The sequence below is a fragment of the Lolium perenne genome, chromosome 3, assembly GCF_019359855.2.
Source record: "Lolium perenne isolate Kyuss_39 chromosome 3, Kyuss_2.0, whole genome shotgun sequence".
In the NCBI taxonomy this organism is placed as follows: Eukaryota; Viridiplantae; Streptophyta; class Magnoliopsida; order Poales; family Poaceae; genus Lolium; species Lolium perenne.
Window position 1 is genome coordinate 117519371 of NC_067246.2, and position 21237 is coordinate 117540607.

At 39.2% G+C, this 21237-nt stretch overlaps 1 long non-coding RNA gene across 1 annotated transcript; it reads left to right on the forward strand.

Moving 5' to 3' along the window:
• The first annotated feature begins 13255 nt into the window (after positions 1-13255).
• LOC127338359 (uncharacterized) lies at positions 13256-14164 on the forward strand. Its single transcript, XR_007874320.2, has 2 exons — positions 13256-13629; positions 13796-14164. It is a non-coding gene; the product is annotated as an uncharacterized lncRNA (long non-coding RNA).
• Positions 14165-21237: the final 7073 nt, after the last annotated feature.

Genomic DNA, 21237 nt, shown 5'->3' on the forward strand with positions numbered 1-21237 from the left:
TGCTTCCGGGCAAAATAGGAACCTGGGCGTTGATTTCGTCCGATTCCGAGAATATTTCGTTACTAGGATTTCTGAAACCAAAAACAGCAGAAACAAAGAATCGGCACTTCGGCATCTTGTTAATAGGTTAGTTCCAGAAAATGCACGAATATGACATAAAGTGTGCATAAAACATGTAGATATCATCAATAATGTGGCATGGAACATAAGAAATTATCGATACGTCGGAGACGTATCAGCATCCCCAAGCTTAGTTTCTGCTCGTCCCGAGCAGGTAAACGATAAACAAAGATAATTTCTGGAGTGACATGCCATCATAACCTTGATCATACTATTTGTAAAGCATATGTAGTGAATGCAGCGATCAAAACAATGTATATGACATGAGTAAACAAGTGAATCATAAAGCAAAGACTTTTCATGAATAGTACTTCAAGACAAGCATCAATAAGTCTTGCATAAGAGTTAACTCATAAAGCAATAATTCAAAGTAAAGGTATTGAAGCAACACAAAGGAAGATTAAGTTTCAGCGGTTGCTTTCAACTTATAACATGTATATCTCATGGATAATTGTCAACATAGAGTAATATAACAAGTGCAATATGCAAGTATGTAGGAATCAATGCACAGTTCACACAAGTGTTTGCTTCTTGAGGTGGAGAGAAATAGGTGAACTGACTCAACATAAAAGTAAAAGAATGGTCCTTCAAAGAGGAAAGCATTGATTGCTATATTTGTGCTAGAGCTTTGATTTTGAAAACATGAAACAATTTTGTCAACGGTAGTAATAAAGCATATGTATCATGTAAATTATATCTTACAAGTTGCAAGCCTCATGCATAGTATACTAATAGTGCCCGCACCTTGTCCTAATTAGCTTGGACTACCGGATCATCGCAATGCACATGTTTTAACCAAGTGTCACAAAGGGGTACCTCTATGCCGCCTGTACAAAGGTCTAAGGAGAAAGCTCGCATTGGATTTCTCGCTATTGATTATTCTCAACTTAGACATCCATACCGGGACAACATAGACAACAGATAATGGACTCCTCTTTTATGCATAAGCATGTAACAACAATTAGTAATTTTCTCATATGAGATTGAGGATATATGTCCAAAACTGAAACTTCCACCATGAATCATGGCTTTAGTTAGCGGCCCAATGTTCTTCTCTAACAATATGCATGCTTAACAATAAGGTGGTAGATCTCTCTTACTTCAGACAAGACGAACATGCATAGCAACTCACATGAAATTCAACAAAGAGTAGTTGATGGCGTCCCCAGTGAACATGGTTATCGCACAACGAGCAACTTAATAAGAGATAAAGTGCATAAGTACATATTCAATACCACAATAGTTTTTAAGCTATTTGTCCCATGAGCTATATATTGTAAAGGTGAAGAATGGAAATTTAAAGGTAGCACTCAAGCAATTTACTTTGGAATGGCGGAGAAATACCATGTAGTAGGTAGGTATGGTGGACTCGAATGGCATAGTGTTTGGCTCAAGTATTTTGGATGCATGAGAAGTATTCCCTCTCGATACAAGGTATAGGCTAGCAAGGTTATTTGAAACAAACACAAGGATGAACGGTGCAGCAAAACTCACATAAAAGACATATTGAAAACATTATAAGACTCTACACCGTCTTCCTTGTTGTTCAAACTCAATACTAGAAATTATCTAGACCTTAGAGAGACCAAATATGCAAACCAAATTTTAGCATGCTCTATGTATTTCTTCATTAATGGGTGCAAAGTATATGATGCAAGAGCTTAAACATGAGCACAACAATTGCCAAGTATCACATTATCCAAGACATTATAGCAATTTACTACATGTATCATTTTCCAATTCCAACCATATAACAATTTAACGAAGAAGAAACTTTGCCATGAATACTATGAGCTAAGAACACATGTGTTCATACGAACCAGCGGAGCGTGTCTCTCTCCCATACAAGCATGATGTAATCCAATTTATTCAAACACAAACAAAAATAAAAGCATACAGACGCTCCAAGTAAAGCACATAAGATGTGACCGAATAAAAATATAGTTTCAAGAGAAGGAACCTGATAATTTTGTCGATGAAGAAGGGGATGCCTTGGGCATCCCCAAGCTTAGACGCTTGAGTCTTCTTGAAATATGCAGGGACGAACCACCGGGGCATCCCCAAGCTTAGAGCTTTCACTCTTCTTGATCATATTATATCATCCTCCTCTCTTGACCCTTGAAAACTTCCTTCACACCAAACTTCTCATAAACTTCATTAGAGGGGTTAGTACATAATCAAAAACTCACATGTTCAGAGGTGACACAATCATTCTTAACACTTGTGGACATTGCTCAAAGCTACTGGAAGGTAATGGAACAAAGAAATCCACCCAACACAGCGAAAGAAGCAATGCGAAATAAAAGGCAGAATCTGTCAAAACAGAACAGACCGTAAAGACGAATTTTTAGTAAATACTTCCGTTGCTCAGATCAGAAAACTCAAAACTAATGAAAGTTGCGTACATATCTGAGGAACACGCACGTAAATTGGCATATTTTCTGAGTTACCTACAGAGAAAACAGCCCAGATTCGTGACAGCTAGAAATCTGTTTCTGCGCAGAAATCCAAATCTAGTATCAACCTTCGATTAGAGGCTTCACTTGGCACAACAAAACACAAAACTAAGATAAGGAGAGGTTGCTACAGTAGTAAACAACTTCCAAGACACAAATATAAAACAAAGTACTGTAGCAAAATAACACATGGGTTATCTCCCAAGAAGTTCTTTCTTTATAGCATTTAAGATGGGCTCAGCAGTTTTAATGATGCACTCGCAAGAAATAGTATTTGAAGCAAAAGAGAGCATCAAGAGGCAAATTCAAAACACATTTAAGTCTAACATGCTTCCTATGCATAGGAATCTTGTAAATAAACAAGTTCATGAAGAGCAAAGTAACAAGCATAGGAAGATAAAACAAGTGTAGCTTCAAAAATTTCAGCACATAGAGAGGTGTTTTAGTAACATGAAAATTTCTACAACCATATTTTCCTCTCTCATAATAACTTTCAGTAGCATCATGAGCAAACTCAACAATATAACTATCACATAATTCATGAGTCTCATGCATAAAATTATTACTCTCCACATAAGCATAATCAATTTTATTAGTTGTAGTGGGTGTAAATTCAACAAAGTAGCTATCATTATTATTCTCATCATCAAATATAGGAGGCATATTGTATTCATAATCAAATTCATCCTCCATAACAGGTGGTAACAAAAGACCACTATCATTATAATCATCATAAATAGGAGGCAAAGTATCATCAAAGTAAATTTTCTCCTCAATGCTTGGGGGACTAAAAAGATCATGCTCATCAAAGCCAGCTTCCCCAAGCTTAGAATTTTCCATAGCATTAGCAACAATAGTGTTCAAAGCATTCATATTAATAACATTCCCATTAGCATGCATATAAAGTTCCATGGGTTTTTTAATTCTCTCTTCAAACATATCATGTCCTAATTCAAGATAAAGTTCATAAAGATCTCTCATATTTTTGTTGTTTTCCATTATGCCTAACTAGTGTAAACAAGAAACAAAAAGTTGCAATTGCAGGATCTAAAGGAAATAGCTTCGAGTACTTACAACGGCGGAAAATAGCTTAGTAGCCGAGATCCGGAGTGTGAGTACCTTTTACCTTTCCTCCCCAAAGAACGGCGCTTTAAAATAGCTTGATGTCTACGCCCTCCTTTTCCTCAGACAGTGTTGGGCCTCCAAGAGCGAGAGGTTTGTAGAACAGCGACAAGTTTCCTTAAGTGGATCACCCAAGGTTTATCGAACTCAGGGAGGAAGAGGTCAAAGATATCCCTCTCATGCAACCCTGCAACCACAAAGCAAGAAGTCTCTTGTGTCCCCAACACACCTAATAGGTGCACTAGTTCGGCGAAGAGATAGTGAAATACAGGTGGTATGAATAAGCAGTAGCAACGGCACCAGAAAAGTGCTTTGCCCAGGACAGTAAACAAGCGGTAGTAACGCAGTAAAACAGTAAACAAGCAGCGATAGCAGCATTTAGGAACAAGGCCTAGGGATTACACTTTCACTAGTGGACACTCTCAACATTGATCGCATAATAAATAACTCTTTCTCATATGTGCTACATACACTCTTTTGTTGGATGATGAACACATTGCGTAGGATTACACGAACCCTCAATGCCGGAGTTAACAAGCTCCACAATTCAATGTTCATATTTAAATAACCTTAGAGCATAATAGATCATTGCAAAATAAACCAAGAACTAACATAGTGCACACACTGTCCACATTACACTATGAAGGAGGAATAGATCACATCAATACTATCATAATGATAATTAACTCCACAATCTACAAGAGATCATGATCATAGCCTATGACAAGAACCACATGGTGCACACACTAGTCACCTTTACACCATGCAGGAGGAATAGACTACTTTAATAACATCACATGAGTAGCACACAACTAGTAGCGATACAAAGCTCATCATATGGATCTCAATCATGTAAAGCAGCTCATGAGATCATTGTATTGAAGTACATAGGAGAGAGATTAACCACATAGCTACCGGTACAGCCCCGAGCCTCGATGGAGAACTACTCCCTCCTCATGGGAGCTGCAGCAGTGATGAAGATGGCGGTGGAGATGGCAGCGGTGTTGATGGAGAAGCCTTCCGGGGGCACTTCCCCGTCCCGGCGGCGTGCTGGAACAGAGACTCCTGTCCCCCAGATCTTGGCTTCGCGATGGCGGCGGCTCTGGAAGGTTTCTGTGGGTTTCGTCGAACGTGATAGGGTTTTCGCGACGGAGGCTTTAAATAGGCGGAAGGGCAGCCTTGGAGGGGGCCTGGGGCCACCACACCATAGGGCGGCGCGGCCCCCCCTCTGGCCGCACCAAGGTGTAGTGTGAGGCCCCCAGGGCTTCCCTCTGGCGGCTCTCGGGTGTTCTGGATGCTTCCGGTCAAAATAGGAACCTGGGCGTTGATTTCGTCCGATTCCGAGAATATTTCGTTACTAGGATTTCTGAAACCAAAAACAGCAGAAAACAGCAACTGGCACTTCGGCATCTTGTTAATAGGTTAGTTCCAGAAAATGCACGAATATGACATAAAGTGTGCATAAAACATGTAGATATCATCAATAATGTGGCATGGAACATAAGAAATTATCGATACGTCGGAGACGTATCAGTGTGTTGCTTTAGCCATAAGAGATCTTAACCTTGGTGCCAACCGGGCATATTCCCCGTCCACACTTCCTATGGTGTGAGGCCCGGTATAAGGTCTAGCCAATCATGTTCCTCCGCTAGCTCGAACACCCACCCTTTGTTGCATGCCCCGACCCTGGGTCCTCGCCGGTCCCATTATTCCCATATATTTCAGGGTGGACCCCGACCACGACGACAGTCTGGGATCGAACCAAACTCCTTCGCTGGTAGCTGCAACCCATCATAGACCGCAATACCGTGGGGACTTAGGACTCCCCAGCCTCACCATCTTGCTCCTTTGGGCGACAAGTGTACTACGGACAATGCCGTGGGGACTTAGGACTCCCCAACCTCACCAGCTTGCCCCCTTGGATTACAAGTGTACTACGGTAAAGCGCATCTGTTGATGAACGAGAGGTGGAAACACTTTTGACTACTCCGTCCCACTCCGGATCTTATGGTTAACACGGGTATTACGGCACAAGAATCACTGGCGACATTTGTTGTTTAATCCTAGATGGATATAAACCCTTGCAATGGAACCTCCACCATATCAACACAATCCATGGTTCCATTGCCCACCACATAGTCATATTCATAGTTATGAAAGTAGTGGTTTTGGTTTTTATGCAATAGTGATAATCATAGTACTTTGCAAGTAATTTGATAGAAATACTCAAATGACATGAGCAAGTGATGAACTTGCCTTTCTTGACTGCAAGATTATGCAGGCAAGGTCTTCGTTGCGCAATAACTCCAAATTCTGAAATAGCATCATCGTCCGGTAAGGACGATGTTTAAAAGATTGGCAAGGATGCAATAATGCATAAGAATGAGATGCAATCGCTCTAAGCGTGACCTAACCCCGATGATTTAGGATCAGTGAGTTGTAATGATTGGTTTAGGGTGTGTTGCACTTTTAGAGTGATTCACATACAAGGTTCTTATTCAGGTGTGATTATTTGGTACTATAAACAGGTAGATCATAAACCATAATAATCAATTGAGTACACAAAGAATGATAATTAGCATAATGTTATCAAGTAAAGAACAGTGGTTAGTTTAAACACTATATGGCATGGTTAATGATTATTTATCATATACTTCAAAAGAATAACTTTTGAAGAACATATTCTTTAATAAAGAATAAGTATGATAATTAGGGTTGTGGAGATCTATGGTTTATTATGATTCTAATTGGTTTCTGAAGTAAGTGGTAATGGATCACAACCTAGTTGGATTCATCAGCTACTAGGCTTGTATTGTTGAATTAAGCCTAAACATCTTAATTACCAATAGTTGCTATCAAGGTGGTATACCTTGTTGGTGATAGCTGGCTAGGGTTTATAGGTCCTTATAAGCAGGGTTGATGATGATTCTTTATTTACTTCAAAAGAATAACTTTTGAAGAACATGCTTCTTAAATAATAAGAAGTATATCAATTAGGGTTGAGGTGGTCTAGGTTTTTACTGTTGGTTCTATTAAGTAAGGAATAATTGGCTCCTAAATAGGATGGTTGGTAAGTTTCCAACACTAGTAGGGTTTAGTGGGTATGGTGTGTGATGCACAATTAATGGGCATGGTTGCTATTATGGTTCATCACAGGGGTGTGATGCTAAATATGGATAATTAAGGTTGTTGCCTCTAAGGATAGGAACTATGGTTGGTTCTATTTGATCATCTAGGTTTGATTAAGATGAATATATGGGATACTAATTTAGTAATGATGGTTACTACATTTTATGTGATCAAGGTAAACATTTAGAAGCTACTATGGTTCTATGAATGAAATCAAAATATCATGATCACATGTTCTAACTTAGGTTTAGGTTTGGAAGTAATTTAGGGTTCACAAGTAATAATGGAACTAGGGTCTAAATGGCATTAGGGTTTTAGGTTTATACATGAAATGATGAATTCCTGTTTTTCTACCATGTGGAACTAGGGTTTTCTGGTTACCCTATAATTCTTTGATTAATAACTTTATTAAGGAAATTAAAGTTATTAATAGCTTCGAAATAAAAATAATGTTGGATTTGGCATTTTATTATTTTTAATGAATTAATAAATTAGGGTAATTATTAATTAGGGTTTAAATTTCCCTAATAATTATTTAATAGGATTGCAAATAAAGAAAATTAGTTTTCATGTTTTCTTTATTTGCTTACTGGTTTTATTTAATTTATAAATGGTTTCTTAATTTCTGAATTTTTAATGGTATTTAGAATTTAAAATTAAAGGCTTAAATAACAAGTATTAAATAAGTGAATTTTTATTAAAAATAAAAATTTCAATTTATATTTTTATTGGATAGAGTTTTCTTCTCTAAGAATTTTGATATCTTATTTTCATTTTTCTGAATTATTATTTGTTTTATATAAATTTGTAAAGTTGCAGCAATTAATGGATTTTGAAATAAAATGAAAAGATCTGCTAAACGCACCCAGGCTACTCCTACACAGGGTCACTGACAGGTGGGCCTATGGTCCACGTCAGCTGCCACGTAGGCTTGACTGGGTCAAAATTGAATTCATGTCCAGGGGTTGCCGGCCGGCGGCCAGACGGCGATGATCCCCGGCGATTTCGGGCGCGTGAGGTCAGGGGATTACTCGCATTCAATTCGGGGTGGTGTGGTGAACGTTTTGAGGGTGGCGCCGCCCACTATCTGTCGCTGGAGCCTGCTCGCCGGCGTGGTCGAGCGGCGGTGCTCACAGACGTGCGACGCAACAACGATAGAAGGCGCGCGCGAAGGAGCTACGGGGTGCTCACGAAGCAGGAGCTCACCGTGATTACGCAGGAGGCATCGGCGAGGTCGGAGACGGTCCCAATCACCGGAATTGATGGCTACCGGCGTCGGAGAAGGTGAGCATGACGCGGACTCTCTGATGGTCTGTGGCTCGATTCCTCGCGCGGTTTGGGCATGTCGAGGATGGAGATGACGATGGCGTCCACGGCAGGGCCTAGGGCTTCCCCATTCGGCGGCGAGAGGTGGCGGTCCGGGAGCTAGGGTTTCCAAAATTTGGACGATTGAGACGAAGAGAGGAGAATGGAAGGGCTTCTGCGCCTTTTATACGGGCTTCGGCGTGTGCTGGCGGTCAGCGTCGGCGGCGGCGACCGTGGGACGTGTCCCTTCCCGTCGCGGTGTCGACCTCCTGTGGCGCGGTGGAGAAGACGAAGACGATGTCCTTCGTCTCGTCTTTATCCACGACGAAACGGTAAGTGGATCGGTTCTGATGGTGGACTGGGCCGTGCTGATGGGCTCGTGCTGGGCTACGGTGGCCCGTCAGGTAAGCCAGGTAGGCTCCCTTCTCTTTTCTATTTTTCCATTTTCTGTTTTTAACTTCATTTATTGAATTCTGTTTTAAATCTAATTTGTTTTCAAAATTTTCTTGCAGGGTTATTATTATGTTAATTCAATTAAAAATTTAGTGTGATGTATTACACCACACTCCAATATGAAGCAAGTATTTTACATTTTATTACATTTCATCCTTGTTGGCTTATTCAAAAAATAAATAGGCATGAGTTTATATTCTCATTTTTAATTTTCTTTTTCCTTGTGAATCCAATTATTTGGATTAGTATAGTTGATACTTTCATCTCAAAGTATTTTAAAGGTTGTATTAAGAGGTGGTTTCATTTTAGGGAATTTGTCACTTGCACATAATTTTATATGAGTACTTGCTTGTTAAGGTTTTGTGGTTTTTATTATAACCACATTTCAAAGGTGGCACTAGGATTATATTTAATAACACCTTGAATTACCTAGAGTAGACATTGCTCTTGTAAGGGTTTGGTCTTGGTTATAAGGGCAAGTGGTTGATCACCAGACATGGGTTTAATTATAGGATTTAGCACTAAGTTATTCTTAAGTTCCATATTAAGCATGAGCTTTAATTAGTGAACAATTCTAGGGTTCTCATCATATTCACCTAATGGTAATTGTTTTGAATCTCAATTGTGGTTTAGTTTTTATTTGTGATCACCCAAGTGATACTCAAACTAGGGTTGAGATTTAATTCTAGGGTGTAGAGATGAGATGACACCATATTGCATGAGCTAGGGTTTAATCTCCCCTAACCATGATAAGGTGGTTACTTGCTTAATATTTCATGTGCTTCTCTATTTACTAAGGATTTGGGAATTGGTTTTATCTTTTACTAATTAACTTCTATTAGTATTCTCAATTATTCATTAAAGTAACTACAGTGGTTATAGTTCTTTTTATAGTTAACTTTGGTCATATGGATGGATGGTTTCTCACCATTTAGAGTATAGAGTTTGACTCTAAATGTTTTCTTGTGGTTCTTAAATGAAGAATAGGTGGAATGTAAAAGTGGTAGGATTCTACTTATGATCACCAGGTGATTCACAAGTTAAGGTTGTGATATAAGCCTAGGGTTTGCTGACTATTGACTTTTTTATAATTTCATGTGGTTAATGATATCTACTTATCCTATTAGGTTCTAACTTATCCTCACATAGCTCAAGGGCATGATCATGGATTAGGCATAATCAACTTGTTCTTAATCTCTCATTAATTAGGTTTCTCAGTTCCATGATCAAGCATTATCTTGATCAACTAGGGTATAGTACTTCGAATTTACCTTCTTGAATGGGACTACTATGGTTATCTCAATAGGTTATATCCCAGGAGAATGCCTGAGATATTTTGTTAGGGTTCTACTTAAACAATGTTGATATTATCATCTGGTTATATGGATAGTGTAACACCCCAACTTTTGCAACCTTGATTAATTGTCCTTAATGCAAAAAAATCAGGGGGAACAAAAAAAAACTTTTTCTTTAAGCCAATTAGATGAATTGCCTTGATCTGTCTGTTAAGATGAATTGCTTTGATCTGTTGGTAGATGTATTGTCTTGTTTTGCCTGTTGAGTTTTGTCTTGAGCTGCTTCAAAGAACAACACCTCTAGTGGTCAGACATACAACTCACCTAATAAAACACATGTGTGACTTAGGTAAAATTGTTTTCCTTTTTACTACATCAAACTCTTCTTCTGATGGTAACATGAGTGTGCCATCATGATCTTCCTCTTTGTGGTACAAGATAGCTCAATCATACTTAATTCAAAACTTGGGATCATCTACCCCTAGCTACATCCCTCTCTTATACCCACTCATCCTTGTTGGTTTTGAGGCCATGTCGACCATCTGTGTTGACAGGCTTAAAATGTCCAGACTTTGGCAATTGATCTCTAAGCACCCACAACTGTTATTGTTGTTCTCAGTGCATGGATCCCATCTATGCAATACCCTCTTCGACCTCCATGTCCTGCATGTCTCAGTCAATCCTTGCAACTCATATACTCAACTTGATCTGGTATCCTATCCCATGTTCCAGCACCAGATCACTTCTTCCTCTTTTACCTCTTGTTTTTATTTTTATTCAAGTTTAATCTTCACAAAACCAAGAGTGGGAATGATGGGTACATTTTGTAGCCACCATCTACCCTTGAGAACACTTCTCCCTAAATTAGCTTTCTTTCTCAAAAAACCCAATTGATTTTCCTTCTCTAGTTTCATCACAAAACTACCTCTAGTTTTATTAAATCTTTTCAAGATATTTCTTCAAAGAAAACAAAGAACTGAAATGGGTTTTGTTTTTCATCCCATTTCTACCAAGCACTGATTTCTAAAACATTACTCTCTATTTTGCTTTGTTTTTAACAAAAGGCTTGTCTATGGTACCTATACCATTTCTTGTTTACTTTAAAATTGAGAAAACTCTACTTTACTTGAGAAAGTAAGTAGAATATTTTGAACTCCTATGTTCCAACTAGTTTTCTCCCAACATCTTCAAGATTCCATTTCACTTGGGTTCATTCCCAATTGTCTCTAGACAATTGAGGTGTGTCCCATACCTTTCAATTAAACTCTTTTTCAAATGGCAACCCTTGCACATCTTATGCACATCTCTGATCCACCACATTGTATCCCCCCCTCCTCCAATTCTTGATCAAATGGATAATCATTTGATACTCTCAAACCACTTCCAATTGACCTCTCATTGTAGAGTACTTTATATTCTCTTCCATCATCACCTTGATCTCATAAATTGATGATTTATGTCAATATATTCATCCTTGTGAGTATATGGATACTTCACTCACCATCTCTCTTAATCTTGCTCTGTCATTGGCTAAGCCACCATCACCATCCCATCTACCTTGACATGCTCATGCATTGTTGCATGTGGTCAACTCCAATATTTCCAAGTTTGAATTCAAATGAAAACTTCTATTCATTAACTCTACCTTGGGAACTATCTTCATCATAAGTTGGTCTCCACCAAAGTGGTGAAGATTATTCTCATGGCACATGTCACCTTCATACCCCTTTTTTATCTATATGCATCTATTCCTATTTTTATCATTATCAAAGTCACTCATTGACATTATCTTCTCAACATCATGCCTTGGTCTATACACGTGAATGTTGTGCACCTCTCTCATTGTTCATTTGTGTTTGGCAAAAATGGAGCCGGCCATTGTGTTGGCATGACAATTTTGGCCAGCCATTGTGCTCCTCATTTTCTTCTCTTGCAAGCCTTGCCTCCCAACTACCCCAACAATTAAATGGGCAGCCACCCACCTTGGCCAATCAAAAAAGGAGGCAGCCACCCCTCTCCCTCTATATAAAGAGCTTGGCCGGCCACCCCCTTCACCTTTGGCTCTCATTTCTCTTCCTCCACTCCCTCACACTCTCCTCCACCACTTCCCCACGAAATGCTGCTGCCCCTTGCTTGCATGGCCGGCCATGGCCATGGAAAGCCACCAAGATGGAGCTCCCCTCCTTCCTCAAGCTCATCCTCACCATGAGAGCATCTCTCTCACTCTCTTCTCCCCTAACCTTTGATGAATCCAGCTCCCTTTCTCTTCTCCCCTCTCACAAGATTGGATCTTGATGCAGGTGCATGTTAGTCCAAGCATGGAGAAGGTTGAGCTATCCTCAGATCTGAAGTTCTTGAGCAAAGTTCGTCCAAAACCTTGCAGTAATTTCTGTATCTTGCTGTTTCAGATTCTGGTACGAACTTGTAAAATCCGCCAAATCTTGTGTGCAGATCCAAAACGAGTGATTCAAATTTCCCCATATAGGTATTGAAAAGATCTACAACTTGGCGTTGGTCTCATCCTCAAATTCGTTACGGATTTTGCATGGTAAATAAAGATCTGCAAACATGCAGAATCACTGTTTGTTCGATTTCTTCTGTTTTACAAAACCTTTTTGAGCAAACTCAACTGCGGTTGAAAGCCCTCTCCCGTACCTTCATTTTGGCGGGGGTTTCACTTCGATTGACCTCCTGAAACTGAAATGGTTCGCAGATCAAGATCTGGTCAGATCTGAATTTGTCGAATTAAACCAGGAGCTTGGAAACTAATTTTTGAACGAAACCAACTGGGTAAGAACCACCTTTTCAATACCTTTCAGGTGCAGCAGACTCATATTTTTGTGATTTGTGTATGATTTTTGGTGAATTAAACTTGTTCTGTGTGTTCTGCAGACATGGCTGTTAGATTTTAATTCATCAAAAATCCATTTTTCAACCTAATTGAGTGATTCCAATTCTGTAGGATTACTGAATGTTTTCTTAATCATCTCAAACAAGTTTCAAATCTTTATCTGTTCTGCAACTCCATAGTTAAAGCAAATGGTGAAAACATGCAGTAAACTTGTAAATCCATTTGTGAGAGTTTCAGAAACAATTTGAACCCAAATCCAATTGTGTGTGTATCTCTGTTTAAATATCTTTCAAATGCCAGTGGCCTCATATTTTTAGGATTTTTCTACGATTTATGGCTTGCAGATCTTGTTTTCTGTACAGTCAGATTCAAAGAAATTCCTAAAATTGTAGGTTTAATATTTTTGGGTGGTTCCAATTGGGTTAGTCTTGTATTAGTACTGGCTATCTAGGAAAAATATTATTAGTCTCTGTTCATACATATTTGTTGCTGTTAATAATGTTTATGTGTGACATGCATTGTTGAAACAAAACTTTTCGGTTTATCTAAAACCCTTGACCAACTCTTTTTAGTAGAGGTGGGCAACCTTTGTTTTATGCTTGCAAAACAAAACCTCTGCAACCTAACATTAGCTCTTTTGTTTTGCTTAAGTTTCCAAATGATGTGGAATATGGTTTGCTTCCTATTTTGGTTGTAGTGTTATGGGAACAAATTAAGTTAGGAAAACTGTTTTCTACTTTTCCAAAAATGTTTGAAAATGCTTTGTGAATGTATTTGATGTCAAACTAATGCACTTGTCCTCTTTAGGATGTTATCTACCAGGGGATATTTGGTTTATACCATGGTGATACCCGAGAGAGGCAATTGCTAAGTTGTGATGCACTCATACCTTTACTAGGTAAATAAATGGGGTTTTCTAAACTAAAACTCTTAAAGTTGTTTTGTGGTATGTATAGGTCCTTAGTATGTTATACCTTGGCTGCATGGTTAGTTGTTGATTGATGAATGTTGTCTTGTTGATGCAATGTGATTGATTGTGTTCCTTTTATATTTTCCGGCGATAGATGCGAACAATTCCGGAGAAGAAGAAGTGGAATCGGACGAGGATTTTATTTATATTGTTGGGATTCTTATATTTATGGAGTTGAAGAAGTCCAGGGACAAATAAGCCAAGGCAAGCCATCTTTTGATCTCTGATTTGGTGTCTAGTTGGATGTCATTTGTTGATGTCCAAAGCACCTTAATTCTATGTGTGTTACTCTCTCTATTTATGTCATCTATGTGTGATTTCAAGTGGGGAACTCCCTAGTGGTGATACTCCACTATTGTCTTTGTGATTATGGGATGCATGGTATCATGGCCGTGCTATTTCACTTGGTTATCTTGTATGCTCAACTTGAGCATGTTCCATCTCAAGATAGTAACTTACACCACATCCACCCTCTTGGTAGTATAGAGGTATCAATGTCATGATCTTGGCGTATTCTCAACTTGAGAGAAGTATGCCGTGTACCCATGGGAAAGTAGGTTGGATAGTGATACTCCACTATCTAACTTGTACACTTAGCACCATCAATCTGAAAATGTTTCCTCTTATGTTGTCATTATACATGCATACCTTAAGCAAGTATGATCCTCTTTACGCCACTCACACATCCCCTCATGGGCGTGATGACCTTCATCTTGGCCATGGTGATGTTTTAGTTCCATTCATGAAACTATAGGATGGGAACCCCTCAAGGTTTACCTTGTTGTAAATGTTTTTGAAAACCTTGGGTGAGTTGGACTTACCCAAGTGTGTGTTTATGAAAGGAAAGGATCTTGGCAAAGATGGTTGAAAAGAAAATCTTGTTTTCGAAAACTTTGGCGCCTAAGTATTCACCCGTGACAATTAACCCGCGCAACCACATTACCCTGGAGTGGGACGGGGCTTAGCTCGTAGTTTGTTCTTCTTAACATGGGACACCGCACAACTATATAAGGGTAAGGTTACCCCTGAATCCGGATTGTCGTTGGTGGAGACAATAGTATAACGGGAGGCCTTCGGGGCTAACCCGTCCGGAAGACACTATGGGTCTCCTGGCTTGGCGGTGGAGCCACGCTCAAAGGAGGTGAGCTGCCACGGTGCCGGGGAGGTACATACTCCATAGGGTAGGATCCCGTGCTAAGTCGAATAGGCGAAAGGCTATGTCCGAGTTTTTGTCATGGCATAGTTGATATGCAGGGATGATGCCCACATGATAAACTCGCGGATCTTGTGGGGAAAGTGTGCAAACTCTGCAGAGTCAAATCTATTCGAATAGCTGTGTCCGCGGTCATGGACGGTTGGAATGGCTGTTGCTTAGCCTAATGTGTTTTGTTTATGAAAGTGTTTGACAAAGGAAAGAAATGAACTTGTTTTCGGAGTACCGGAAGGGTACGGGAATGGTTTGGTTGACCATATGGAGATGGTCGGAAAGGAAATAAATTGGGTTACCCCCATCCTAGTGTTTTATGTTGTAGAACTCTTTTGAAGTATCTTCTTCAATAAAGATATAGATATGTCATAGGATCTCTCTAGCATTCCCATCAAATGAGGTGGCGATATGCTAACTCCTCTTCAATAAAGATATAGATATGTCATAGGACTTCCCTAGCGTCCCCATCAATTGAGAGGGCGGTATGCTACCTTCCCTCTTATTAGGTTAGCATGATGTCTTTGAAAACACCATAGTATCCGCATCACTTGAGATGCCGGCATGCTATATCCACAAGAGAAACTGATCTTCTCATGCATGCTATATCCATAAGAGAAACTATTCTCTCCCTCTTGTCTTCTCTAGTTAGACTTGTATTCACCTTCTTGATGGTTTGCGAGTACAATTCCCAATGTACTCACGGCTTTGTCCCTGGCTATTTACTTGGCCAGACTTGGAGGAACACGACGGATGAAGAAGGAGTTGGCGACGTCTATGCGAGCTAGGAATGTCTTCCCAGTCAGTTGCCTATAGGGTTATGGCAGATGACTTGGGTACTGCGCTGCTGAAGTGATGATGCTACTCTGATGTTTAGTTAGGCCCTCTGAGGCTATTATGTAAGTACTGGTCATGTGACCATATTGTAATTTTCTTATTCCGCTTTGTAATGGATGGTGTAATTTGATATCAGTTCGGTTATGTGTTCACGGCGCACTGATCATGGGATCGTGAACTGTATACATAACAGGGAATTTCGGCCAGCTAGTCCGGGGTCCCCACAGATAGTTCTCTCCCTCACCTTCAAGTGTTGGCTCTAACATTCTTGAGGGTAACACCTTGGCTTGATCTCTCTTATAGAGGAATGGTTTATTCTAGGTTTTATGATGTAATCCTAATATTTATTTAGATTGCTGAGCTAAAGATTCAATTGTCTAACTTAGTTGGATTATTCCACTCCTTATTTCACTAATTCATAGATATGGTCTTATACCACTTGGTATTTGGTTATCTCACCACTCCAAGATGAAATGGTTAACAACCCAATACTTTAGTTCAAAGATTGTCCTTTATTCATTAATAGGTAAAGCTAGAATTGATATGAATGGGCTCTCTCACTTGGGAAGGACTTCAATACTAACCTAAGGTTATTCTCCAAAGATAATTATGTGGTCACCAATATCTATGGTTAATATAAATGGGTTCTCTCTCTAGAAAATATCTTGAATAAGATCCTAGGGTTCCTCTTAAAGATGATGATTTGAATATTTGGATGTATATCCAAGGTTTGACTCAAGGTTTGTTATTGATTCTCTACTAAATACTATATAACTCTCACCTCTCTAGGTTTGAAGTGTAATAACTTGGAATGTAGAAGAATATATACTTCTTGAGTGGATCTCCTTGTTATAATTCCAATGTTGAAGTGGAATGAATACCATGAGGTTTCATGGTAGGATCATGGATTAGTTTTCAGACATGGAGAAGATAAGTCAAGAATGGTTTCTCCATTTTATTGTTACTTGGTTTGTAATTGCACATATGTTCTTATGTTATGGCAAGGGTTACCATATTATAATCTTTTATAAGATCAAGCAATTGATCATTGAGTAAAGTGTTGTTGTGTTAATTATTAGTTCCATTTGATCTAACCCCTTAGATCAAATCATCTCTACCCAAAACAAAGTTTTAGCAAAGTCACATTGAGGTTTATAGCGCTTGACGTGATGAGCTACTTCAATTCCACCAAGGTCAAGTGAAACTTCAGTTACTATGTCTATTTTACTTTAAAGCGCAAAAATTCCCCAGATTTTCTATGCATGAATGCAATGCACACATCTGTTTCCTCTATTTTTGTAACCCCATTACCTCGGATATTATAGTCTCTACCCCTTGAACTAAACTTCGTCCTCGAAGTTTGATCTCTCCCACGTTTCGGAGTGTGGATCTGCCTTGTGCAGACTATATCTTTTCTCGAACTCCGTAGTGATCTCACTGGATATAATTGAATTTATCCCTTGTCCAGATTCTTCCTGGAATCCAATAGTGTCTGTCTCTGAGTCATGGTTTCTTAGTTCAATACCATGATTTCTTTTAATATCATAATCTTGTCTCCTTTCTCATTGAATATTCAATGATTGGGACTTCTTCTGATGCTGCTAGTCTTAACTGAAGACTAGTTTGATAACATACTCCTAATTGGTAAATAGGTCTTTGTTTTCCCTTACTACCCAAAACTGCAATAATGGTACTAAGTAAGGTACTTAACATGGAAATGATCATGATGGCTTATTCCACTAAGAATGGATTAGACTCATTTAGTCCATCCAATCCTGGTTTATAGTTGATACCTATAACTATTTTGGGTTCTCTAGGTTCCATGAAAGGAATCATTCTATTAGTCTTTGGTATTGGTATATTCTATCTTCTTCGGTCTTTGGCCTTTTTGAGCTGTATTTGGTCTATAGTATTTCCTTCATACAACTTCATTATACTTAGCTTCCTTGAGCTTCCGTACTTTTGAGTAAAATTTTACTCACTTTCTCAAGTTTTTGTCCACTTCTTACTTCCTCGAGGTATGAACCTCGGCTTCTAGTCTGACATCTTTCTGAAAGTAATGTTCGTTAATCTTATGAAAATAAGATCGAACTTCCTCTCAGTTCAGATTTTCTTCTTATATCTTACTCAAAGTATTGAGTCGTGGTACATCCAACTCAATCTTTACTCTACCCCTTAGAGTTTTCTTATGGTCTTCAGCTCCTTTTCTTCCAACCATTGGATTGATGGTTAGAATATTGGTCTAGGTATAGCTGATGGTTTATATTCTTCTAAGGTCTCGTGAAGAATCCTGGTGGTGTATCCACTCAATTGTGGACATCCAATGTGAATCCTTCGACTAAATGATTATAGGAAATTTTATTTGTTTGCATCTTCTTGGTACAAATAATCCAATGGTGGACTACTTGATACCAATTATGGCTGTTTGTTATCTAAAAAAGTACTCTATTATAGGTTTTGATCCACTGGACGAGATATCTTCTACCTGATCTCGCAGTATTGATCCTATACCACAACTGTTGTTTTCTGATATCAACTATGGTCTTCTCATATCTGCTATGGTTTCATCGGTCATCTTCCTTTCTTCGAGGGTTTATTGTTGCTAGAAAACCACTAGCTGACACTATGATTATAGTATCCTAAGTGATTTCCCATGCATTCCCTCTTCTATGTTGACTATGGATCTGCTTGAGCTTCACCATAATCACCAGATTTCTCACCTTCATGCTTCTTATGTACTAAAGTACTCCTCTGTTGAGGTAAAGCATGAGTTTTGATTGGTACTTCCTTCAGAGTATTGTGGTTACTTCCCACAACTTTGCTTCCTTTCTCTGATGAACCTTCATCTTGTTTTCAGAATCTTCCAGAATTCGTCGCTTCCTCACACGAATACTATTACCCTCTAGATCTATAGCATCAAGTAAGGACTTGATATTGCAACATGCATTTGCATATCAAAGTCAAACTTCATGTATGGATCTAGTCAAACAATGAAAATCCAATAAAATCCAAGAAGATTCAGGTTTGTGCTTGTAGTACACATCAACATAAGCCTGAATTATAATAGTTGAGTAAGACGTCTCTAAACATCAGGCTCTGATGTGTAGTATATAACACCACATAATATAGGTTTATATCGTGATACTTAGCACGAATATATGGAATTCTACTATTTGTCTCAACATTTACCTTAATTGCACATTTGCAATGAGATAAACTTGAAACAAAGTGGTTTGGGATGGTTAAGGTTAACCTAATTTTCTTTGGATGTACTACTTAACTTAGTATTATACCATATATAAGTGCTATTGAGGACTATTTTGTATGATACCTCTAGTTCTAATATGGTTACTCTGAATACATATTTATTAGGATATAGTTCCTATACTTCTAAGTGTTTCTACCATAAGCATATGGTCATGATGTGCTTGGCACACTTCCCATATTTTTGGAACACAATTTCTTGCACTATTGTTTTGCACTTGGCTTCTTATTGTACTCCTCTTAATTAATTATGAGGTTCTAGTCCATCACATAATGATTCTCAGGTGAATCATATATGATTACTATCACTACTCTGTAAGTAGACATGTTTTATTTCTATCTCTCTTACTTACCTCTCATGATTGACTCATCATGGTCTATACTACCTCATATAACTCATAGTTATCACTTACTAGCAACTGTTTTCACACGTCTAGATAATTTTACTTACTCATTACTTAACTTGGTCTACAACTTCTATTAGGATATCTTAATTACCTTCATCACTTGATATTACTCCTATTACAGGTCTGGATAACTTTTACTTAATCATAACATATGTTGGTACACATCTTCCAATAGGATAGCTTCCTTATGGTTGTATCCTCTCTTTGGACTACCTTGTATTGTATACCAACTGTGATCTACCCATCTATTGTTTTAAGGACCTAATGGTATGCTACATGTTTGGGATTAACTAACTAATTTCCCTTAGGAAGGATAGGTAGGAAATGTTGACTCAAGTGTGTCAGGATTATTCTCAAGTGAATATCCATCTCAAGTCATAAGAAGATTTGGTTTATCTAAGACAACTTCCTATAGACACTACCAATCCTATAGGTCTCCTTTAAAGGGTTTTAATCCTAGGTCAAAGCATTTGCTCTGATACCAACTGTGGTGACCCATCATACCACTGCATGGTGTAGTATGCAAGTCTGATATAACACCAATGAAACATCGTTCCACTAGTCTTATATCGCTCAGAGTGGTACAACAGAAACATATGCGGGTCCAAGGCATGTCTATAGAATTACATACAGACTCAGTTACATAAGATCAGCACAGCCTCCTACTTTACAATGAGGTAAATCTGCAAATAAACTCCAGAAGAATGACTCGTAGTCTAATTCTATCACGAACTCTATGTGTAGAGTATTTGACTAGCTATAGGGGCTATGAATAGATTCTAGCTAAATAGGAGCTAGGTTTAGGAGGCTAGTTCCCTTCTATGGCTAAACTAGGTTTTCTCCTTGTTGGATGTGATATCTGATTCTTCTGACAGGGTCATGTCCCGTGAAGTAGTTGTTGACTCCTCGGTCTCCGAGTTGCACTGTAGATCCTCCTTCAATGCCTCCATATCTAAGCAGGGGATTTAAGAGTGGGATGAGTACGAGCGTACTCAACAAGTTCATTATAGGAAAGAGGTGTTTAATGCACTAGCTACAGCATTAGACCAGAAAGTCTAATACCAATGCAATTTTTCATAACCATTTCTTCAAAAGGTTGCTTTTATTCAGAAGAACTATGTCCATCAGCCTTCACCGGTTTACTAGAACTTCATGGAGCTCCTTTCCGGCCGCGTTCGCAGTTCCATATCCCGGAACAGGGAGTGACAGGTCACGGTTCTTTACACTCTGCAGAGGTGTGTTGCTTTACCCATAAGAGATCTTAACCTTGGTGCCAACCGGTCATATTCCCCGTCCACACTTCCTATGGTGTGAGGCCCGGTATAAGGTCTAGCCAATCATGTTCCTCCGCTAGCTCGAACACCCACCCTTTGTTCCATGCCCCGACCCTGGGTCCTCGCCGGTCCCATTATTCCCATATATTTCAGGGTGGACCCCGACCACGACGACAGTCTGGGATCGAACCAAACTCCTTCGCTGGTAGCTGCAACCCATCATAGACCGCAATACCGTGGGGACTTAGGACTCCCCAGCCTCACCATCTTGCTCCTTCGGGCGACAAGTGTACTACGGACAATGCCGTGGGGACTTAGGACTCCCCAACCTCACCAGCTTGCCCCCTTGGATTACAAGTGTACTACGGTAAAGCGCATCTGTTGATGAACGAGAGGTGGAAACACTTTTGACTACTCCGTCCCACTCCGGATCTTATGGTTAACACGGGTATTACGGCACAAGAATCACTGGCGACATTTGTTGTTTAATCCTAGATGGATATAAACCCTTGCAATGGAACCTCCACCATATCAACACAATCCATGGTTC